Here is an 8,135-nt window from a genome sequence, read left to right as displayed (position 1 = left end):
AATTGCTGTTAATCCATCTGTACCCGGAGACTTACCAACCTTTAATTGCTTAATTGCCCAAATGATCTCCTCAGAAGTAATTGAACAATTCATCTCATCTCGTTGATCATTTGAAAGTCTAGGAAAGTGTGCTGCCTGTAAATACTTTTCTATATCAGAAACTTGTATACTTTCACTAGCATATAACTTTGAGTAAAAATCTAAAAAACTCCTTTTAATCAAATTTTGTTGATATACTTCTTTATCTTTATAATCTATTTTCTCTATAATCCTTGACTTCTGTTTCTTTTGTAATTGGTAAGCCAACCACTTACCAGGTATATTTGCATTACAAAATGTATTATGTTTCATATACCGCAAATTAATTGCAATCTGATCAGCCATTAACATATTAAATTGCTCCCTAAGCATAGTTATAGAAACCTTTAAACTATTGTCTAATGGATTTAAAATAAGAGCCTTCTCGAGTTTAATCTCTTCTTCCAGCTCTTCACGTTTCTGCTTGTTTGCGCCTATATGCATTATTCATATGAATCAATATCTCTCTTATATACGCTTTACTAGCATCCCAAACCATTGGTATCGAAGTACCTTTGTGCATATTCAAAAGAAAAAATTCCTTCAAATATTCTCTACATTTCTGTGAATTCCCCTCATATCTAAAGAAAATTTTCATTCAGTGTCCAAGTCTTTCTATTGCCTTCTTCAGTAGATAACTCCAACCATATGGGACTGTGATCTGATAATATTCTAGGGAATATTTTAGCATTCTTCACCCTAGAAAAGAAATCATTATTAATTAAAAAAAAGTCAATTCTGGAATAAGATTGATGCCTGTCCGAAAAGAAAGTGAAGTCTCTTTCTCCAATATGCCGTTCTCGCCAAATGTCTCTAAGTTCCAAATCATCCTTCAAATCAAAAAAGGCTTTGGGTAATTTAGCATGATTAGAGGATTTAAAAGAGCCCTTCTTGTCTTTGCTTGAGTCTAGAACACCATTCCAATCCCCCATCATAACAGATTTATAATCCAATTTCTGATGTATCAACTTGTAAAACTGTTTTTGTTGTTGATTAGGGGCATATAATCCAATGATAAGACATCTCTTACCATTTAATAATAAATCAATAATAACATATCTTCCTTGTGGATCAGAATCAATTAATTTCGGCAATAAATCTTTCCTCACATAAATCACTACTCCTTTTTTCTGAGGAGCAGAGGCTGTAAAATGTAATCCCAACCGGGAATTGATCAAATACATTTGGTCCTTTAAAGCAATATGAGTCTCTTGCAAACATACAACATCATTCTTATGTTGTTTCAAATAATGAAATACTTTCTTCCTTTTCTGTGGTGAATTCAAAACATTAACATTCCATGTCAGAAACTTTGCCATCTTTAGTGGCCTGAAGCCTCCAGAACACTGCTTGTAAATCTGCTATTGATGATTTCTTCAGTCTTGTCCCTCCCATTGGCTCTGAGGTAGTTAAATGTATTGTAGATCCAACATCCACTTTTTGCTGTTCTCTTTCTTTATGCCTATAAGCTGCACGGGTCATTCTCTGTTCCTTTGGATCATCTTTTATCTCCAAACACTGTTGTATAGATTCAACCTGCAGTTCTCCTCCTACTAATGACATTGCTCCTTCAGCCAGCTGTTCTTCAAACTTCCCTTCCATTCTTTTAGATCGTGGAGATGGTGGTACACCTGCCTTCAGGACAGAAACATAAAAATCTCTTGCTTTTAAAATTGTGTTAAATCTATAACGTGTCCCAACATAGTTCACCACTATTCCAATAGGTACATCCCATCTGAACTGAATCTGATGTTTTTTGAGCTCCTCAGCCAAAAAGGCAAAGTCCTTTCTTTTTCTAAGAATCTTTGTGGTATTTCTTTTAAAATTATAACATCTTGAGCTGCAATTTGAAATCTCTGCTTATAAAAAGCCTGTATAATTTCATTACAAAGTGATCTTCTGGAAAAGTAAATAACCACATCTCTTGGTAAGTTTCTCTGCCTCACAATCCATGAATTAACCCTAAAAAAATTTCTATCTCTTTCAACATTTCTTCAGGTTCACATCCCAAAATGGAGGCTAATTCTGCTGCAATTTCTTCTTTCAGATTCTCTTGCAAATTCTCCTTCAACCCTCTTATTCGCAAAGCGTATTCCATATCTCTGTATTGTGACATAATAATTTCATTCTGTGCTGTATCAACGTTATTTTCAACTTTTCCAATCCTGTCCTCTAATCTTTCAACATTTTCCACCACATCATCCACATGCTCATCCGGTCATTCTACATGAGCTGCTAGCCCCTGAAGAGCCAGCACTATATCTTCTCTCATCTCCCTATTTTTCTCCTCAAAAAGCTCTGCCGTCTCTTGTCTAATCTGTCGTGCTGTTTTATCCAAAGCATTCTATAAATCTTCGAGTATGAATGCCGGCGGTGGGGGAGAGGGTGGAGGAGACTTGGGCTTAGATTGCTGTACAGTCTGAATTACTGGAGAAGAAATTGAGCCTTTAGGAAGAGAAGAAATTCCAGGATGTTTTGAAGCCATTTTCTAACTTTTTAAAAACCACTTCTTATAAAAGAACAAAAGGAGGGGATAGTAAAAGAAACAAATCCCCCCCAAATGAGAAAAAGGAAGCTTACTCTTTAAATAAGCAAAGTCCGTTACATTGTTTAAACTTTGTTGCCAAGTGAAAGTGAAAGTTTTTCTTAATGATGTCCTTTCAAACAAAGAAGCGGCATTCCTCCGCCATTTTTTCCTTCTTCTTTTTGTTAAAGTAATAGGTGGAGAAGATACTTTAATTATTTGCTGAGTTAAAGTCCCAAATTTACACAATTCTGATCCTCCTGATCAGCTCCATCTGCTTTTAATTTCACTCACAGATCTCTTTAAACAGCAGATGCGGAAGCAGCATCTAGCTTTGTTCCAAAGAACAAAGACGTCTTGGGATGCAGAGGAAATCCAGACTCCGAGGGAGTTCTCCCCCTTCGTCCTCCAAGAAAAAGATTTATGGAGGACTAGGGGAACTCGACCTCTATCTGAAAAAGCTCACCTTCTCCCCTTCTCCCGGGAAGAGAGGCTCCAAGCCGCGAAACAGCTGATGATCGCTGTCTCTGCCAGCTTTAACGCATTCCCATGACGGATGGCTAGAAGAAAGCTGCCATCGGCGCAGCAATCGCCACCGGAAGTCAACATAACGTATTGTTGATTACCTGTGGTGGTCTCCCATGGAGAATGAGACACGCAGACAGGTATCTCGGGATGAGAGCCCAGAGCTGACTCCAGCACCCTCTTTTATTGTTACTAAGGTTTTTACATCACACAGCATAATCAAAAGACGTATATAGGGGTGGTTACAATGTATCAAATAACAGACACTCTCCAGATACAAGGCTACTGCAGGTGTTCTTATCAGAGTCTGTCCAAAAGGCTGATGAATGTATCCTGTGTCTGAAACAGTTATCTCAGGCCCTTGTGGGAGATGCCCATGGATAGATGCCCATGGACATTTGTGCAATTAGTCCCACATCTCCTGCTTTTCTGTTTTTTCAATGTTACTCACTTCCAGTTCCAGAAGGGATCTTGATTCACTGATTAAGGCGTCCTTCCTAGTGGAGGGCGTAACATTTTTGCACATTTGCAGGAGGGAGGGAATACATTGAATGCAACAACATAGCAATACAAATAATATCAAAATGGTTACTATAATAGAAATCAAAGATCGTAGCCAGGATCCATCCGGTAGCCAGGACCAAAGGGCACCCCAAATATCCACGGTGCCTGATCCATCGCTGCGTAAGGGATTATTCTGGAGCATAGATTCCATTTTTCTAGCTGTAGCAGAAATATTAGGTTGAAAATCATGTATATATATACAACGAGAATGAATTAAGGCACATACACCGCCTTTTGCTGCTAAAATAATATCTAAAGCATACCGATTTTGCAAAGCTACTTCCCTTATTTCCCCCATTTCTTGATTAATCATTTTAATGCTGTTAATTGTTTCATTAAACATATGAACAGTCCAATTGTTAAGCAAATGAAGGTCTCTATAGTTCATGGCAACTCCTAGATTGGGTAGAATCCCTCTGCTGATTTGAGTCTCTAAACTACCACCCAATGTTAGGGGTGGATCCGAGGAACCAGTATCACGTTTGTTCCGCAGGCGTCCATCAGGGAGATGAGGCAAAGCATATACAGCAGGAGTCAAAACGCCCAGTGTACAGGTGCCTTTCCAATCCTTAGGCACCTGGCGATAGGCTCTACGGCCACATAGTAGCCACATATCGGGTAACTCATAATAACCCTGGTGAGACTCATTAGCAAATGTTATTATGGATTCCATGTCAAGGCAAGCCATGTAGGTACTGATGTTTGTCCATTGATTGCTTTGATAAGTGTCATTTACCTTAGTAAGGTTGCTTTTGATGGATTTACATTTCTTTGCTGAATTCCATATAATAACTTGTTGACAATTACTATAAGTTCCCAAATAAATGGCAGTACGGAATAGTCCTGTGCTATAAAAACAAAATCTGGCAGGTTCCATTATACGAGCACCCACAGCATATGTCATATTCAATGTCTCTGTAGTTATGCTCCACAGCTGCTTCCATCCTGTTTCATTGAATGGAATGGCATGGAAAATAAGACCACCACGACTGTCACCAGGAATTTGCATGCAGATCCAACAGTTCGTGACGTTAAGTGTAAGAGCAGTGCGCCTGGCATCCCGTACAAAAGCATTAAAAGCCCACAGTCCCTGATCCTCATATGCCTGGCTGAGGTGGTGTACGTTGAGCCATATAAGGACGAACACAACGAGCTGGAGTCCAAATGATCTCGCCATGGTCGTCTATTGCAGCATAGCCTCGACCCCAAGTAATGAGGGAGGCAGGCCCTTTCCAGGTGGGATCAGGCAAACGTCGATAGTATACCTGGGGGCGTGAAGAATCTGTGGGAGAAGCAGAAAAATGCCTGCTTGCGGCAGTTGAGCCAGGGGTGCCAGAAACATTCAAAAAGTTTAAGGTAAAAAGTACAAGATTAAGAGTGTTTTGTATCCCAGGCAAGCCGGGGGTATTTTCCCCTTTCTTTTTTGCATGCATGTCTAGAGCCCTTTTTATGGTCTGATTGGCTCGTTCCACGATCGCTTGACCAGTGGAGTTATATGGAATGCCAAATTTATGAACAATAGACCAGCGAGAGCAAAACTGCGCAAAGGAGGTGCTGGTATAAGCAGGAGAGTTATCAGTCTTAATTTCTTTTGGATTGCCCAGGGTAGAAAAAGTACGAATACAATGATTAATAACATGTTTAGCAGACTCACCCCTTTGAGGGGTGGCCATAATAAAACCTGAATAGGTGTCAATGGAAACATGCAAATATTTCCAAGGGGCAAATGGAAAATATTGCGTAACATCCATTTGCCAAAGTTGACAGCTCTGCGTCCCTCTTGGGTTGACCCCTTGAGGAACAGAGTGTGCTTGGAGGCTGCAGGTGGGACATTGTTGTATGATAGCCGCAGCCTCCGTAGCTGTTAAAGAAAATTGTTTCATTAAAGCCTTCTTATTTTGATGAAAATATGAATGGCTGTCCCATGGAGTTATGGGAGATAAAACAAGGACAGAAACGTCCTGGTGAGTGGAGGCAGCCGAAGCGGCAGCATCCGCCTTGGCATTGCCTTCGGAGATAATACCAAGGAAAGGTTGGTGACTTCTAATATGAGCAGGAAAAAAAAACAAGTAGAGCGGGAATGAAGAAGGGATTGAAGTGTGAGAAATAGACTGAAGAGAGAGTCATCCAGTGAGGGTGACACATATGAATCAGATAAAGAGGTGAGAACTTTATATACATAAAGACTATCTAAAATAAGATTAAAAGGTTCAGAAGAAAAAGTTTGTAAGGCCAATATTGTAGCAGCAAGTTCAGCACGCTGAGCAGAAGTTTGAGGAGGAGTAATTTTTGTGTGCCATTGTTCACTCTCCTTCCATACACATGAACCATAAGTCTTGCTACCATCAACATACAGGGTGACAGCATTAGGAATGGGAGAGGAGGAAATGGGAGAATGCAGAGAAATTGAAACATTATTAAGGAGTTGGAAGCGAGGGTCAGAGGGAATATGACAGGAAACAGATCCTGCCCAGTCAGCAAAAGAAAGTTGCCATACATCTGAAGAGTGTAATTGAAGCAAGTGCCTTGGGGTTGATTCCCCTTTTGGATTGCAGCTGCAAGAGTGTCCATTTGAAAAGCATTGGTTCCCACAATGCGACAGGCTTTAAGAAAGTCTGCCAGAGTGGCCGTGGGACTGGAAACAATTGGTTTAAGAATGGACTGGCAGTCTGCATTTGCATATTCATAAGCCAATTTTATGAGGATTTCATTTGCTGCATCTCTGTTTGAAATTTGATGCTCAATGGCAACTTGCAGGCAATTCACAAAGTCTGCATAGGATTCAGTTGCAGTTTGGTGAATGGCAGAAAAAGATTGAATCGGGGTTCCAGACTCATCAACACGAGCCATGGCAGAAAGAACACAAGCATTAATGATAGGAAATGCAAAGGGAGTAAAAGTTTGAGCTTGAGCATTAAGGGTAGTAAAATTGCCTTCTCCAAAGAGTTGTTCTGCTGTGTATTGTGAACCTGGGTGATTAGCTCTCTTTTGTGCCTCTCTTTTATATTCAGATTCAAAGACTATGTATTGTGTTCCGTTAAGAAGCATGCGGAACAGATCTTTCCAATCTTGAGGCAACATTCTATATGCACTAGCAATTGAATGTATTAGTCCTCTAGTATAGGGACTGGTTATGCCATAATCTTTTGTAGCCTTTTTCAATTCTCTGATCATAGCCAGGGGAAGTGCCTCCCAACCCACTATTAACCCTTTAGCAGTCTGTTGGTAATTAACAGGGAACAACTCTGTCTCGGATAGTTCAGAAACGCTTAAATCACCATTGTTTAAAGCCTTTTGAAAAGCACCACGCATGATTCCAGGAGAGAGAGAGAGAGAGGAGAGAGGAGGCAACGTGGCAGGAACAGGAGAGGTTGTTTGCTGTTTATCAGAATCCATAAAATTTGCAGGGACAGAAGGGTTAAAACCAGCTCCAGGGGGTAAGGGAGTGGCCAACATAACAGACGGATTTTTATACGGTGGAGGATCTAATAAAGGCTGATGAGGCAATTCAGCATAGGTTTGAATCAAAGTATAGGCATTTTTCCAAAGGCATAAAATCTCTGGGGGGGTTCTCGGAGACTGGTGGAGAATAGTACCAATTTTCCTCCATGTATCTATTTTTAAAGATCCAGACTCCGGATAAAATGAGCAGTTAGCCCAAACGTAAGCAAGCAATTTGACAGCCTCAGATTTAGAAAGGTGACGGGTTAATTTCTGTTCCTGATCAGTAAGATATTTTTTCCTGCCAAGTAGCCTCAGCTCTTCCACATGCTGCTTTTGAGCGTGAGACATTCCACCCCCCATACTTACGAAGAGGAGTCAGTTGCCAGCAACTTCGTCGGGTGCACCAAGCCTATTCCAGGCGATAAGTAAAGGGTTGGCAGGGACGTATCCTTCAGTGGATCACGTCGGGGTCACCAGATGTGGTGGTCTCCCATGGAGAATGAGACACGCAGACAGGTATCTCGGGATGAGAGCCCAGAGCTGACTCCAGCACCCTCTTTTATTGTTACTAAGGTTTTTACATCACACAGCATAATCAAAAGACGTATATAGGGGTGGTTACAATGTATCAAATAACAGACACTCTCCAGATACAAGGCTACTGCAGGTGTTCTTATCAGAGTCTGTCCAAAAGGCTGATGAATGTATCCTGTGTCTGAAACAGTTATCTCAGGCCCTTGTGGGAGATGCCCATGGATAGATGCCCATGGACATTTGTGCAATTAGTCCCACAATTACCAACAGACAACCTAGGCTGACCTCCTCCCTTTTGCTAAGGTGGCTTATAATAACACCATACATAGCAGCATTGAACTCACTCCTTTTAAAATAGCTACTGGTAGAGAATTCATTCCTATGCCTGAATACCCACAGGACCCTCCTCAAACCTTAGATCAGTGGGTGACTTCCTGGAAAACTGTTTGGAACAATGCAAAAAAAG

This window comes from Crotalus tigris, unplaced genomic scaffold (genome assembly GCF_016545835.1).
Source record: "Crotalus tigris isolate CLP2741 ecotype Arizona unplaced genomic scaffold, ASM1654583v1 scf7180000019175.1090142, whole genome shotgun sequence".
Taxonomy (NCBI): Eukaryota; Metazoa; Chordata; class Lepidosauria; order Squamata; family Viperidae; genus Crotalus; species Crotalus tigris.
The sequence above is the reverse complement of the archived record's forward strand: the minus strand, read 5'-3'. Positions refer to the sequence as shown.